Source organism: Bison bison, unplaced genomic scaffold (genome assembly GCF_000754665.1).
Source record: "Bison bison bison isolate TAMUID 2011002044 unplaced genomic scaffold, Bison_UMD1.0 scf7180017864530, whole genome shotgun sequence".
Taxonomy (NCBI): domain Eukaryota; kingdom Metazoa; phylum Chordata; class Mammalia; order Artiodactyla; family Bovidae; genus Bison; species Bison bison.
Window position 1 is genome coordinate 6638138 of NW_011495080.1, and position 16118 is coordinate 6654255.

Here is a 16118-nt window from a genome sequence, read left to right on the forward strand (position 1 = left end):
AAGTAGATCAGGAGGGAGAATCAACGGGTTTTAGTTTCTCTTGCTGGCCTCCTTGGCATCCTCCTACCCCCCACCCTCACCTGCATTTCCAGTGAAAACCTCCCAGTGACTCGTGCCAGATCCTTTCCAGATTTCAAGGTGTTGACGGTGAATCTTTTGTTTGCAGAGCAGGCCGGCTGCTGGTCTTAATTTGGGGGAGATTTTGGAAAAAATATCTGACGGAGTTCTGGTAAAGTCCTTAAGCAAACTGAGTAAGATCCTGGTGTGTCAGGGAGTAAGAAATGAGCGGGGTGGGAGGTGTGTGTTGGGGGAGGGGTCTAGGAACCGAGAAAGTGAGCAAGAGGATGTGAGTTGGGGGCTGGTTCACTTGGCAAGCCAGAGGTTGTTGAGAGGCTGCTGGCTGGAGTGCGCTGGGTAATGAACCGGTTGAACAGACCTTAATATCAGATGGGGGTGTTCTTCCCGGGCCTGCGGGGTGGGGGGCAGGGGTGGCAAGCAAGTGAATTGGCGGCATCTTGGACACACAGGGCTTAAGTGACTGACTCACCTGGAATGCAGGGCCTGTGTCATTAACATAAGCAGGGAACTCATGGAACACAACAGAGCCAGAGGAGGAGAGAGAGATTCGGGGCAGCACCCCCTAAACTTGAAGAGTTCAGAATTTAATACTGAGCCCTGCTCTGTTCTGAGTACTCCTGGGAATGTTGTCAAAGGGAGGAATGTTTAATTGCACACAGATTAATTTTGCCACCACGACAGAACATTAGGCATTCCTTCAGCAGTGGTCTGGAGTGTTAGTTATGGACGCCTCATTTTGTACCTGGTTATGCCCAGTGAGGAAATGGCAACCCACTCCAGTATCCTTGCCTGGAAAATTCCATGGATGAAGGCGCCTGTACAGTCCATGAGGTCACAAAGAGTCCGACACGACTGAGTGACTTCATTCATTCATGCACAGTGAGAAGCCATCCCCGCATTTACTGTGGTTTTCCTGGGGGGTGGGCAAGGTCAGGATGAGGTGGAAATATGGCTGGAGGTACCTTCTCCAGGACATTCAGAGAATAGAGCAGCTTGAGGAGGTCAAGGCAGGCTGTTTCAGTCAACAAAGATTTCTTAAGCGTGCCAGGCACTGGTCAGCACAGAGGATAGTGACCTCTGTCGCCATGGAACTTGAGTAAATGCCCAGAAAAACAGCCTATTAAAACCCAGGCTCCCTGAGATCGGGGGAAATGTGCTGTGATCAGACGGAGCCTTCCCTTTACATGGTTCTCCGTGGTTCTCCGAGGAGGTGATTTCCGAGGTGAGAGCTGGAGGATGGGAAAGGAGTGTGTCTACCGAGGCACCCGGGGGCGGGTTCCAGGCGCAGAGAGCAGCACATTCAAGAGCTCTGGAGTGCGGGACAGCCTGGCCTGTGAGGATCAAGAAGGCTGGTGTGGCCCAGGTGAGGGAGGGGCAAGCAGGCGCGGCCCCTTGGAGGCCTCCAGCTTGATCCGTCTCTGCTCCGGAAGACGTCCACCCCGGAGGTCTCGGGCACGTGGCCGGTGAGCCCCGGAAGTGCCCCCGGCCCATGACCCCAGGCTCTTAGGAGAGCCCAGTCTCCAGAGGCCGCCTGCCACTTCCCTGTTCTGTCACTGTCACTCGTCAAGGGGATCTCAGCAGATGCAGATGTTAGTGAAACCAGCAGCCATGTCAGGCACCCCAGAGTGTGAGAATATGCCCGCAGGACTATACAGTGACTTGACATAGAAACGGCTTTGAAACAGATGATCCGCCTGTCCTACCGTGGTCACGCGTGCCAGTCTTGTGAGCAGGAAGACAGCCAGGCGGCAGGATTAAAACAAAACTCCTGGTCAGTTCTGTGAAGTGCAACCTACTTTCTTGGCCCCCGAAGTCCTGGGGCAGGTGGTCTGCTGATTGGGTGGAGCTGTTTCCTGGAGATGGGGTGGGGGTGGGGCGGGTTCTGACTCTAAACCTCCTCTGATCTGATGTCTGAGCCTCCCCAGTGAGCAGCCTGGCTGCCTCCTGCAGGCGAGTCCCTCTCACGAGTCCCGAGTGGGCAGGAAGGGTTCCTCTGCGCTGCGGCGAGGTCAGGGCAGGCCTCTGGCCGCACGAACCGTTCCCTCTTTCTGAACCTTTCCCTCTTTCTCCGTGCCTTCGCTCTTTGAATCACCTCTCCCCCATTTTAGCAGAAATGAACTTCGAACTCACTTGGGGGTGGGGCAGGGCCAGGAGGAAGAGAGCGCTCTGCAGTGTTGTGTAAACACCGATTCCTGATCCTTCTCTTTTACTACCTGTAGGGACAGGTGGACGCAGAGAAGCTGCTGGCAGGAAGAGCCGATTGTTCTCGAGGTTGTGGGTTGTGCAATAGAGCAGACGAGCTTTGAAGCCACAGGAGGTCAGAGCAGCTTGACCACGCGGCATATTACACAGAAGTTTCCCTTTATATGAGATCCTGTTTGCTTGACTCTCATCAGGAGTGCCAACCCTTAGCTGGATCTCTGCTAGTCTATAGTTCAAGGAAGTGGTTTCCTTTAAAGGAGTCTACCTGCAAAGTTGAGATGCCAGGCTGGAACAGCTAGCTACCCTTGGCATCTACATTTTAACAGAATGTTGTTATATCTTGGTCTGTAACTTTGTATTCGAGTCCATGAGAAAGAAAAAAATAAAAAGAGAAGATCCCGTCTTCTTTATCCAGTTACGAAGTGGAGGTAGACGGTGATGTAATAGGTTCTCTGGACCAGGCTGTGCTGAGCTGGCGTCTAGGACAGTGACCAGACGGACAAGAGCAGAAGTGGAAGATATTTTTAGCTGGTCAGGACTGCTTCAAGACATAGGTTTCCCCCCAACCCAGTACTTCCAGCGGGAGGTTCCCTGTCAGGCGTACTTGCTTTGGTTCACTTCACTTCCATGTCATGTTTTCAGATATTCATGAGGCCTGGTGGGCTGCCGACTTGATGGAGCAGCTTGAACCCCACAGTTCAGGCCTGAGTCTGTGACATGGCTGGTGGGCCTTTTGGAGGACTTTGTGTCTCCCCAACAAACCCCACTCCCCAGGGACCAGTGTCTTCCCCCCCACCTATGGTATTCTCTCGAAATCAGAGCCAGGGGACATAGTTCATTCTTTTTCTCTTTTCCTCTATTGAGGTGGACTTCCTTGGTGGCTCAGATGGTAAAGCGTCTGCCTACAATGCAGGAGACCTGGGTTCAGTCCCTGGGTCGGGAAGATCTCCTGGAGAAGGAAATGGTACGCCACTCCAGTACTCTTGCCTTGAAAATCCCATGGATTGAGGGACCTGGTAGGCTACAGTCCATGGGGTCACAAAGAGTCAGAGACGACTGAGCGACTTCACTTTCACTTTTCTATTGAGGTGATTCAGGCATGCCTGGAAGTTCTGATGTTGAGAAACATGCCCATCTACAAGTGGGGTCTTAAAATTCTGGGTGAGCCAATTTAAATCGCTGGCAATAGTATATGAACGAAAAACTTCCTTGAGGTTATAAATCAAGTACAACTTAAGAATAAGTGAGAAAAGGAGGGGATCCTACCTGGGACAAACTGGCTATCTCTAGAATCACTCTGCAGGCTGCAGGGCTTCTGTGTGTAGTAAGGAAGTTATAGGTCAATTTCCACACAAGGGTTTGGGCCTCTTTGGTAAAACTTTTGCTCGGCTGGTCATTGTTTTGATTGAGGGCCGGCTGGTCTCTAGCCACGTGGGCAAGTGGTGGCAGTAAGAGCGGAGAAGGCACCACATGCTGTGTGAAGGAAGTGCTGCCGGGGCTGGGAGGTCTGGCCCCTGTCTATTACCTACAAACGCCAAGGACCTGGGAGGTTCCCGGGCCTCTCTCTCTCCCCCTGTTGAAAAGCTGAGACAGTGTATAGCCCACAGGCCCTGAAGTCAGGCTGCCAGGGTCTGCAGCCTGGTTCTACCACTTGCTAGCTGTATGACTCTGCACTCATTAAGGTTACTTAATGTCTCAGTGCCCGAGTCTCCTCATCTGTCAAATGGAAACAATACCCATCTCACAGGCTGCTGTGAGGCCTGAAGGGGTTAACATGTATGGCATGCCTGCAAGGCAGTCTGCTGTTCCTGGGAGGGATCCATCACACTGGTTCTAGTGATGGAGCCTGCTACTTTCTCCTACCTCTTCAGGCACATAGACCAACGTGGTCACAAGAGCCAGTCAGAGCAAGTGATGACCAGGAAAGCCCTGGGGTGGGGTCCCAGAGCCCCTTGGTGCCCACCTCCCTCACCAGCTGGTTACACAGCAGCCCTCGCCACCCCCACCCCAAGGAGAAACAGCCCCACACAGAGACCAGGCCCCAGAAGCTGCCGCAGGCGACTGATTGCACAAGGGACCCGGGGCCTCGGTGGGCAGTGTTGCTGACCTGGGTGTGGCACTCCTGGGCCTGCCGAGGTCCCAGCGTCATGTGCCCATTCCCTGCAGTTTCAAGGGTCATTGTCAGACTGCATCATGGGGCCAGGCTCTTTACTAGCTAGCTCTTGACTACTACTAGCTCTTTACTACTCCTTGGTGAAAACCCTTTCATTTAAAACTTTTCTTTCTGAATCTACATTGTTTCAGACTCCCAACACACTTCCTGGGCTGGCTTCCCTTCAGATACCCCAGTGAGAGGCAAGACCACCAGTTTTCATGCTGACCCACACCCCAACCCCATCCCCCAAATCACCTGATACTCTGTGGTTTCTGCAAGAGGCTCTCAATGGGAGAAATTTACGTTTATGAGGCAAGTTCAGAGAGCTTATGTCTTCTCTTCAAAATGGACTTAGCAGCTCTGCCTTACGTGGTGGGGAACCCTGTTCATTTAAGTTGGGGGTTCCATCCAGTCTTTACTAGGAATTACATCTTTAAAGGCTGCCTGGGCATAACGGTCTGGTATTCCTTGCTAGAGACCTGGGGATTGTCAGTGGACATCTATGAGTCCAGGAGGTGCTAAGCAGGTGAGCAGTCTGGGAAGAGAAGGTCAGGTTGAGAGCAGATGAAGTTCTGCTGCTTGTTTATTGTCTCGTAAGTCACAAACCTGAAGTCTTGGGAGATCTCTGGGTAAGGAGACAACCACCCTGAATAGATAACTGTCTCAAATCGACTTTTACAAGGAACTGAACTGAGAATGGTAAACATTCTTCATCACTAAAATTGATCATCCAAAAGGCCTGGGAAAGGCCAGCCACTTCTTGTGGTCAGAATTCAGAGCTCTCAGTTTTTTTTTGGAAACCTGGGAATTCTCTCCCTTCATCCTGGAGGGCCTGGCCTTGAATGGCTGTGTGAGGCTGCCCCCTTGCGGCTAGCATCAGCAGTGCGTGTGTAACCTGTAGCTGAAATACTCTGCAAATACTCTCTGAAATACTGTCGTTTTAAAGGTCTTTTTAAAGACTTTTCTCAGGCGCTGTTTCTCTCTAGACATATCACTCCATATCCAGGGCTTAACCATTCTGCTTTGGCATCCACTTTTGTCCCCTTTTGACTCCAGAGTCACTACTTTCAAATAAGCTGTTCCATGGCCTCCCAACTGATCTTTCAAAAATGTGAATCTGATGTCTTTCTCGTACTCCAAGCCCTTTAACGGCTCCTTCTTTTCCAGGTTCCAGCACCAGTCTCAGAAGATCCCAAAGGCCCACTTCACTGCCCCAGACTCCATCTCTGCCTGCGCTCCTCTGTCTTCCTCGTCTGTTCACCTGCTAATACCTGTGCATTCTGAAGAGTCGTCTCAGGTATCACCTCCTCCACGGAGCCCTCTGCCTTAGGTTAGATGATATGATGTGATGTAATTAGAGGGCGGAGGGAAGTGGGGAAAACGTGAGCACGCTGTGTTAGAACCAGGTCTGTTCTTCCTCTCCCACAAGATGCAAGCTACCTGAGGGGGAGACTTTCCCTCTGTGTCACCATGTCTGGCTGTCACTGTTGTCACCACTTACAGAAGGAATCAGGGGAGGCAGAATAAAAGCAGGCCAGGACCCAGATCACCGACTTCCTCCTGGGCCTGGCGGAGCTTGGGAAAGAGCTCAGCTAAGCTCCAGGCGGAGTGAAGGCGCAGCAGTCAGGGTGGGTGGAAGGAAGCCTTGCCTCACAGAGCAGCTGGCTAAACTCTCCTTCCTGCCCGCCCTCCAGATTCCACAGCAGGACCCACCCACCTGTACTGCACACCCTTTTTGACACGTACCCTGAGTACTATCCAGAGTCTAGGACTCAAGAATTATTTCCTGATGGACTTAATTATTTAGCAGGCGATGTGGCAAAAGCACATCCTGGAGTGTCTGTTAAATCAACTGTACTTCTATTAAAAAAAAAAGACCAGGGAAGGAAAAAAAAAAAAAAGATGTGTGTTACTGTCTCTCTGTGGGTATGAGGCGTTGCGCTGGCCACTGTGGGCAGTCAGAGGGAAGGCCTTCTGGGCCTGCATGGGGCTGACTGTCCAGCTGGGGAGAGAATGAGCATGCAGGCCACGTCAGGGACAAGATAGCCGGGGTGACCATGTCACAGGGCAGCATGTGATTAATTGCCAAACAAATGGCTCAAGAACATGGTGGTGATTGAACATGGTATGTGCAAGTGCCCCACCCCTCAGCACTTCCGAGCCCAGTGGGCCCTGCCTTCTGCCTGTCTCACCCAGGAGTAACCCCATTGATGCGTCTCAAACAGCATAGGTACTCAGCCAGTCAGGCCAAGTCCTTCAAGCTCAGATCCCGGCCCGCCTCCCGGCCCCCAGAGCCTCCTACCCTTGAACTCAAAGCTGCAGAGATGCTCAAGAGAACGTGCCATCTTGTTTCTGAACAACCCACCTCCCTCCCTTGTCCAACCTTGTCCCTCCTTTAAAACCCTCCTCTTCCTTTAAACCCAGACTAGAGTTCCTCCATAAAGCCTGCTGAGCCCCTTGCATGTGCTGGATGGCAATGCGCACGTGAGTCTGTCCTGCGGCAGGAGGAGGGAGGGAGGTAAACTCCTGCCGCAGGGTCCTATCTCTTCTCCTCACACTCTGAGCACGTGTCCCGTAAGTGTTTGTCATTGACCGAAACACATTAGCACTGAGCACGCATCGGTTGGTTCTGCAGTTGAGACCTGCGTGCTGGTGAGTGCAGAAGGTGACGTGCCCAAGCGGTCCAGGGAGGCTGCACACAGTAGGGAAGGTTGTGCACCTTAAAGGTTCCGTTCAGAGAACAGGCAGAGGGCGAGGAGAATCTGAGGTGGGATAGCCCTGTGTCTGACTGCTGACAGCCCAATCGGCCTCTCAAAACAGAAGCACAGAGGAGAGGGAGCGAGCCTGCAGGGCAGAGTGGTGGGGGTGGCTTATTTTAGCTGGAGCAGAGGGTTTACCTAAAGGCAGGCAGGAGGCTGCCCTGGAGGAAGGGTGGGTGTAAGTGATGGAAGGTGATGGGAAGACCTCAAATGCAGTGGGGTATCTTGCAGCAGTGGGCACCCTTTGTTACCTGTGAAAACCATGGTGATCTAACCAAAGTGGTGTTGAAAGTGGGAGCTGCCCCATGGCCCTTCCTTCATTTTAACACCACGGTCCAAGGCCCACCATCTCGGTGCTGCCCGAGACGCTCAGCACCCACGTGCGAAGCCCCTACACACACACACACAGCCTCACCTGGAAACGCTGGGCTTTCTGTAAACAAAGGCTTTGCTTCCGGCACTGCCCTTGACCTGGCTCTGAGCTGTTGATTCTTTGAGTCCATTCAGCTCTGCCCTGTCCCTGTACCCTCGTGACTGGCAGTGACCCGGAAGTGGCAGTGCCCCCACAGCAGGTGGCCTCCAGAGCTGAGTCACCGCCCTGGGAACAGTGCCCTGGCGAGGCCGGCCCAGGCAAACCGGGAGGTCTCCACCTCGCCCAGCTCTGCAGGGCTCTCAGGCACCGTCGGTGCTCCCGAGAAGGGGGTCCTTTGTGCATCCTGAGTGTCATCAAGCTGATAGGAAAAGTGAAGTAGAGGCCACGGAAGACCAGAAAGGAAACTGTCCTGATGGTCGTTTCTGGCTGGTGTCTTTGGCAAAGCACAAAGGGTTTTTCTCAACAGTTACAGGGGCTGTGGTGGTTTTAATTGAACAGACGCAAATTATCCATTGATGGATATCTTTAAGAATGTAATGAAGAGGTTTTGAAAATGTTGGCTTAAGATTCTGTTTGACCTTGTACAGTGAGAGAGCTCAAGGAACAAAATGACATGGAGCCATAGGGTGCCTAAGCTGCCAGTATCCTTAGAAATGAGCAAACGAGGTTTAGGGTTTCTTTTTTTTTTTTAAGTTTTCTATATGATTCATAGATATTCTGGTGGATGTTGTTGTTATGGTGCTTTCATTTCATCCCAGAGAAGATAAAAATGCAGTGTTACTCTTGAAAGGAAGGGTTTTTTGTTTTTTGTTTTTTTAGTCTGACTTGTTTACTACAACCAATGAATAGAGATGACCTCAGTCTAAAAAATCCAAGTTAACCATAATCTCACTCCTTGCCTGGCAAAATAAGCCTTTATCAAGTAGCAAGAGAAGTGCAAGTCTGACCACCAAGTCGTCATTTCAGCCGATTAGATTTTCCAAAAGACAAAAACAGAAGGCTCTCTACGTGTTCACAGCCGAACAGTGGCTCTTGGGAAATGCTCCCAGCTTACTCAGTTCCTACGAGGCCACAAGTCTGGTGACAATTAATCAGACAGCTGACCGAATGCAAAAGCCATACACGGTTAACTATGCTGTGACCACTGAGCTTTCACAGTCAGAGACCACACTCTGGCTTTCTGAGTATGCAGTTCTTTAACTTAAAAGGCTTCATTTTTTACACTTTACACATCGTGAGCCTAGTTATTCTCTACTGCTGAAGTGTCCCTGAAGGTAGAATCCCAGTCATTTTCTTGGGCAGATTGTCTTGAGCACTGGGTGTATTTCCTTGCTCTGACAAGCCTGGGACAGTTTTCAGCAAGGCCATGGAACTCACTACTTAGTTGCCAAAGAGGCTGTGAGCTGTGACTAGGAAGTTGGGTTTTCTCTATTGTTTTATTTTCTGTGAACCACACAAAAAAATATGGACAGTCAAAAGTGTTCCCAGTTTCTCTGAGGCAAGAAGAACTGAGGCGAATTCTCCTAGAAGCCAGAACCATGTCCTGATTCCTACAGCCTCAATAAAGGCCAAATCAAAACAGATTTGAAAGCTAGCGGCCAGTTGATTGTAGGATCCATTCCAGCCAAAAAGAATCTCTAGACTCACTGGATTGGGGCATGTGGTTTAGGGGGAGGATTTTTTAATAAGACCGCAGCTTTATTCTTTATTTTTTGACCAGTCTGGAGGGAGAACCAATCTGTTTTGTGGGTAGAGATTGCAAAAAAAAAAAAAAAAGGCAGTGCCTTTCTGGTGACTGTACAGAAAGGTTAATGAGCACTGGCCCCAAGCGCGGCCTGCCCGCCCTTAAGGAAGCCTGGAGCATCAGAGTCAGAAGGCTCCACAGAAGCACTCAGGGCCTGAGGAGTTAAAAAGGCAGAGACAGCCAGTCAGCAAGTGCCCGCCTAGGCACGGATTTGTTTATCCTGCCCTTCTGAAGTCAGAGCCAACATTCTTCATGGTTTTGGATGATTCAGAATGCTTCTCTCTTGGCAGGGCCACTGTGCACACAGGGGCTTACGACTGAAGCCCCTTAGGTGTGGGCCAGGGCAGAGACCCACCTCACACTTGATGTCACAGCTTAGAATCCTCTTATATTAGAGCAGCAGGGAAACTGTCACATACAGCTGCCTGTCTCAGAGGTGAAGAGACTGAACCCGGGGCCCGGGGCCTGCCAGAGGTCACTGCGTGGGAAGGCAAGGCCAGCGAGAGCCAGGCCACCCTCCTCCCACCACACAGCTCCCGTCCAAGCCCGGTGGGAGAGGCCGCTGCCCTTTGAGGAATGCTTAGAAAAGGGCTTAGGTCAGAAAGAAGAACCTCATTTTTACAAAATGAAACAAGTCATTTACTTGTCACAGGCAGCTTTCCCCAAACCTCCTCTGTCCACGTGGTGAATTTATTATCTCCTGGACTTCGAAAAATAAAAATAATAGCATTGCTGTCTATGGGCCAAAGTGGGAGACTTGAATATACCCGCCACTGCCCCCTGCCACTTCACTTTTTCTTTTTCTGGATGAGAATTAACTTATTTCACGGCTAGTTCTTAATAAAACAAACGTTGACTCCTTCCCACAGGAGACAGAATTGAGCAATGTTCTCTGAGAACACGCTGTGCTCCTTGGAGCCCTGAGTGAATGTGATGTTTAGAAGATGCTCTAGAAGCTTGGAAGTGCCTCTTGGGAATAGAGTGAAGGGGGTGGAGACGGGTAGTGAAGCCACCGCGGCCGCCCCAGAGGAGCAGTGACTCACCCCGCCTGCCTGGCCGGGGACTTCAGGCCTTGAGACACCCACACAGGCAAGGACTCAGTTCCCCTTGAGCCCCGACATGAACCTGTGACCTTTAATGGACGCACAGGCCACCTCCGCGTCCACAGGAACCACAGAGAAGGACGCATCAGGACCCTGGCTCTCCACCAGCAGCCTCCCCGAGCCCCTAGGCAGACGGCGCTGAGAGTATCTGTGTAAGGACAGCACCCTGAACTAAGAAATGGAGCCACTTACCCGAGGAGGAAAAGCCACAGGAAGATTTCCGCCCGAGGCCTCCTGGGGGCAGGTGCCCCTCTAGGTGGCCCGCAAGCAGCCGTCACATCACGTATGACTTTGTTAACAGCTCGGCCATGGCATTACCATGACAGGAATATCAATTAAGCATGTCTGACAGGATCTGCTGGTGGGAGGAGCTGCCCATAGTGCCAGTAAGTGCCACCTTCCCTCCTCCCAGGCCTGGAATTCGGGGTGGGGGGGACTCAGCTTGTGTTGAGCTTCTACGGATGATTTTAGGGGATAAATAATAATGCTTTCCTCTCCACCACTCGTATTGTCTTCATTTTTAAGAGAGACAATGTATTTTAAAAAGAGCCAAGAATAAGCGTTCAGTCGTGTCCCCAGCGGCCTTTCCCAGTCATTGAGGGTGCTGGGCCTCCACATGCTGCCCCAAGGGTGGGGGCACCCAGCAGGGGCCTGGGCAGTGGTTTAACATACTGTCTACCACTGAGTTTTAAAACCCTGGCTTTGTTATGTTTGTGTGTCCTTAAAAAATTAGAATCTAGCAAATGTTTCAAATTTAAGCCACAAGTAAAATTTTCCTAGCCAAAAATTACATGGTAAAGCTGGAGAAACAGAACAGAAAGCCACTCAGGGTTCTCCTTAAGGTTTGTGCATTTGTGTTGGACTCGAAGGTGCTTCCAGTCCTGTGAGGCGAAGCAAGGGAGGGTGTGTGGCGTGTCCTACCCACCTGCAGTCAGAGGTGGGCCACAACCCCGGCCCTCCAGACAGACAGGGATACCTGTACACCTTGTACATCAAGGCATCCTGAGAAAGGGCTCCCAGAAGGACCCAAGCACCCTCATTTCCTCTTGCCCACACCTCTGCAGATGCGGAGACTAGGAGGCCCTGGGAAAGCTTATTATCCTGACCCTGCAGTCCAGGGCCTCAGCTTTGGGTCCCCGTAGACCCTAGAGTCTCCTCTGTCCTGGTACCTAAAGCCCACTTTGCCCGTTAGTCTGGGCCCCTGCGAGCCCGCCGAGGCCATGAGGACTGGGACCCCGGCTGGCTCACTTTGTGTCTCCAACCTAGTGCTTCCCACGTAGAGTCCGACAAACACCTGTTTCTTCTGTTCTTCATAAATTTCATGTTTTCTCTCGTCTCTGCTGCCACCTCGGATCTGACTTTCACTGTGTGTGTGCACGCGCGTGTGCATGTGGGGAGGGCAGAATGCACACATGAACTGGCTCTTTCTCACACACAGCAATCCTGCGCTGCCTCAGACGCCTTGTAGTCTAGTTTCCTAAAGTTCCCACGTGCAGTGGCTTTCCCCCATGCTCACTGACGTCACCACCGCCCACCCCACCCCCTGCCACACTTAACTCGATGTCAGCATCCCCGCCCATCCTTCACCTGCCCGGGCCACACCTGTGAAGCCCAGCTCAGAACCCATTCCTCTTCGAACCCCACGCCTCCACCACCCCCAGCCAGCTCCATGCCCATCCAGCCCTGAATGACTGCAGCGCTGTCCTCTGTGTGCACTCTGAAGTACTTACCCATTCTGTATGTGAGAGGTCATTCCACAGTTACATTGTATGGTCACATGCAGGCACACCGCATCATCTGGTGTCTGGCCCAGTGCTGGGCTCTGAGGAGGCGATCAGGGAATGCCTGCTGTTTGGTTTTGATGTTTCTGTCTTCATTGTGCTAAGTCGTTTCGGTCGTGACTGACCCTTTGCAACCCTATGGACTACAGCCCGCCAGGCTCCTCTGTCCATGGGATTCTCCAGGCAAGAATACTGGAGTGGGTTGCCATTGCCTTCCCCAGGGGCTGTCTTTGCCATTAGTACTGAGGAGTGACTTCTGGCCCTGGAGCTCTGCTGTTGTCAGTCCCTCCACGGAAGACATGATTGTCCCAGCCCCTCCCTTGGACGTGGTCCCAAGTTGGCCCCACACATGCCGTCTTCCTTTGGGGCCCTCGCTGTGTCATCATCTCTTTGTTTACTTACATTGGACTTACCTGCCATATTTGCTCTTGTGTCCTCTGAGCCTCATTCACCTCCTGGTACATTGTCATCTTGGTGAAACTGTGACGCATGACTAGATGGATGGACGTAGTTAGAAGATTCCCATCCCAGTTTCGGATTGTATGTCTCTTCTCTTCCCTGACTGTTGACTCCTTGTCAACATCCCTTGGCTTATGTGCTACCCTTTCCCTCCAGAGAAGCCCCCGATCCACAGCCTCTATGTACTGATGTCCAATCTGATTTCATTGTTTCACGCCAACTCTAACATATTGATCATAACGCCTTAGGCAATGTTATCCAGAATATCACATGAGCCATCTCACAGGGAGGGGAACGTGGGCGTGATGGGGTGGTTGACATTTGAAGAGCTGTGTACCTACCATGTGTCTTATTTGAGTAAGCTATATTTACACAACTCTGAGAATTAATAGCATTTCTACTTTATAAATGAGGGAACTAGGCTGCCCCAGTGACTCAGATGGTAAAGAATCCGCCTGCAGTGCAGGAGACCTGGGTTCAGTCACTGAGTTGGGAAGCTCCCCTGGAGGAGAGCATGGCAATCCCAGTATTCTCGCCTGGAGAACTCCATAGACAGGAGCCTGGCGGGCTACAGTGCATGCATGGGGTCTCAAAGAGTCGGACACAACCAAGCAACTAAGCACACAGCACAAGGCTTAAACGGGTTAAACAGCTTGTCCAAGCTGCGTAACAAGTGTCAGTGGGAAAACCTGAATCCTGGTGTTTTTGATCTCCAAGCTTATATTTTTGTCTCTCTGTTCCCAGTTTAAATGGACCATTAAATGGGAGGTTGCTTAATGGCACTTGAGATGGAAAAGGCAGTACAGAAGTACTCACTCAAGATGAACTAATGCTCACGAGGAAAGGCCAAGACAAGGAAAAGATACTGGTAGACTGATTCTGGGAAGGGATTGACCAGGACCAGCTTCTAACACCTTAAAGGTTCAAGAGAATGACCTAAGGAGACCACCTTTGGGGGCTTCTGTGGCAGAGGCATGTCAGTGGAAAGTGTAGGCTGGCCCCGGACTGCTCCCCGCCCCCCATTCTAGGAAAGCAGCAGGAATCCGAGTGAAGTATGCTGTCCCCTTGGTGATGGGCTGGGGACCAGCCGCAGCCTTGTGCTGAGATGAGAGCAGCTGGTAGGAGGCACTGTCCTCCTGTGCTCATGGGAGGCAGAGGGTGGAGATGTCGATGGAAATGCCTCTGGCACACTTATATCCTCATTGTTGAAAACCCTGGCACCAACTTACATACTCTTCTTGACCAAATTCTTTTCGTGCTCTGGTGTCCCTACCTGCAGTTGATGCCCACACGTCTAAGGAGGCTGCAGGCACAGGGCACAGAGTGCTCCCATGGTCCTCAGAGGAGTGACCGCCAGGGTGGGAGAAGCATCTGCAGAATGAGGCTTTATCTCCAGCTCTTGCAGGAAGAGGTTAGCTGAAGTGCTTCCCAGCACCTAAAATGAACTACTCAAAATACTTTTCCCAGATACTGGAAAGCCCCCAGTTAACAGTCTGATTGCACATCTCTGTTAACCATCTCAAAGGGAAAGAGCTCCTCTCCGACTTGGGTCCTGTCCTCGTGTTTATGAGTAGGCGATTTCGGAAGCCGCCATCACACATGGTATTTAACTATCCCAGAAACGTGTGTGACTCCGTGGTGGCCGGAATTTTGTGTTCACTCTGATAAATCTTCCCACGTGTTCTCCATTTGCTTGCCTTTTTAGATTGTAAGCACAACAGAAAATATCTCTATGTTTCACCTAAAATATCTCTGTAATTCATCTGTATCTCTATGAATACATCTATTGCTTTTTCTCAGCTGTTTCTCTTACTGTCAAGATGCTCTTGGACTCAACCCCGACTCTGAAGGCCCTTCCTGGCATAGTGTGTCCCTGTGCTGAGGGCACCATGAGGCACCCGAGCACTGTCCCTCCCCCTCAGAAGCACTGGGCCGAAAGGCTGCTCCCGGGAACCAGGTTCTGACGTGTCCTCTGATGAGCCAGCTGCTCTCTGCCTCCACTATGTTGACATTCCTCCTGCAAAGGGTTGTAGCCATTAACTTAAGACATTTCACTAGGCGGTCACTTGCCAAGACAGACTTTCCGGCATGGCACTGCTGAGTCACTCAGCCTCCCACTGGCTGAAACGTGAAGGCTTGAGAGCCAGGTCCTCCCTAGGTGAACTCTCCTGGAAGCTGCTCTGAAGCCCCCCGGGGGAGTCCGGCAGATCCCACGTGCAGACTCAAGCCTTACCTCAAACCACCAGATTTTAGGAACCTGGGCTCCCACTCCTCCTGTGATGTGGTGAAAGATGCATTCCACCCCTCAAGTTAGATCCCAAAGGGGACAGTGTCCCTGGAACCTGATCTGGATTGTCCGCCTGCTTCCGAAGCAGGGAAGAGGTCAAATGTGCAGACCCGTGCTGCCCTCTGCTGGCCCTCTGGAGTCTGTGCCGCTGCAGCCCACAGTGGCAGAAACCAGTTCTGAAAACATTAATAGGAGCCTTCTGTGCAGGCTGCTTTCTTGCCCTTCTTGATTAGAGGTAGAGGGTCACTACAGTGTTTTAGTTCATAAGACGTCTACCTGAACGCACCTTGATGGGCAGCAAAATGCACAGCCCTGTGTCTGCGGACAGTCTCCTTAGCAGCAGCCGCACCACCTCCACAGAGAGAGGAGGTGTGCGCCACTTGGCGGACAGAACCCTCTCAAACTGTGTGTCTTAATTAAGCAGGATGCAGAAGGTGCTCCTTACTCCCCTTCTCAAAAACTCATCTCTGAGTAAGGAGAGAAAACGCCTGACTTTGTTCCTCTGTGGCTCTGGATGTACCCTAACGGCTCATACTGTCATTTAAATTCTAGGTGCTGATCTTCTGAACAAACGCTCCCTGAGGATTTCCGTGCCTGGAACTTCTCCGTCAACAGACTGCTGTGACACCTAACGTAAGTAGAGGCTCTTGGTCCTAAATCAGTCTCAAGGGAGCTTTGTTCTGTTTTGATCCTGGAGGATCCCCCCAGTAAAATTCTTTAAATGGTCATCAGTGTTCCTTCTCTGTTTCTTTTCTCGGAAACACTCAACTTCCGATTTACTATCAGAAAAAGTCTATGACATGAACTCCTGCTTAGAAGCAAGGGTATGGGATCTCATATTCAGGTATTAGAATGGGAAGAGGAGAAGGCAGAAAATATTAAAGCTGCTCACTCCAGGCAGTTCCGTTGGAGATGCCATTCGTAGGTCCAAGGGCATCTTTTCAGGGTTTAGTACTCAACAGACTCCTGTGCGAAGTGACTGTGGAAACGTGCCCCATACAGCTCAGGGGTGAGCCCCCGTAATGTGGGGGCCCTTCTGCTTGGCAGCCGTGGCTGATCTCATAGCCACATTTCCGCTTATAACATGCAAAACGAAAACCTGTCTCTTGTTTGTATCATCATCACCATCACTTACTGAATGTATACACGTGCTGTTTCTAGTTCTGCTCGCTTCTCG

At 51.3% G+C, this 16118-nt stretch overlaps 2 long non-coding RNA genes across 2 annotated transcripts in view; one reads left to right on the forward strand and one right to left on the reverse strand.

Moving 5' to 3' along the window:
- LOC104982315 overlaps nt 1-15577 on the forward strand; it is a 61625-nt gene extending 46048 nt beyond the window's left edge. Inside the window, exons 3-4 of the long non-coding RNA XR_824501.1 lie at nt 5603-10800; nt 15494-15577. This is a non-coding gene — a long non-coding RNA (uncharacterized LOC104982315). The remainder of the gene's footprint in view (nt 1-5602; nt 10801-15493) is intronic.
- On the reverse strand, nt 155-7696 carry LOC104982314. The gene is made up of 2 exons (XR_824500.1): nt 7610-7696; nt 155-2759 (listed from the first exon to the last, which is right to left on the reverse strand). It is a non-coding gene; the product is annotated as an uncharacterized LOC104982314 (long non-coding RNA).
- Nucleotides 15578-16118: the final 541 nt, after the last annotated feature.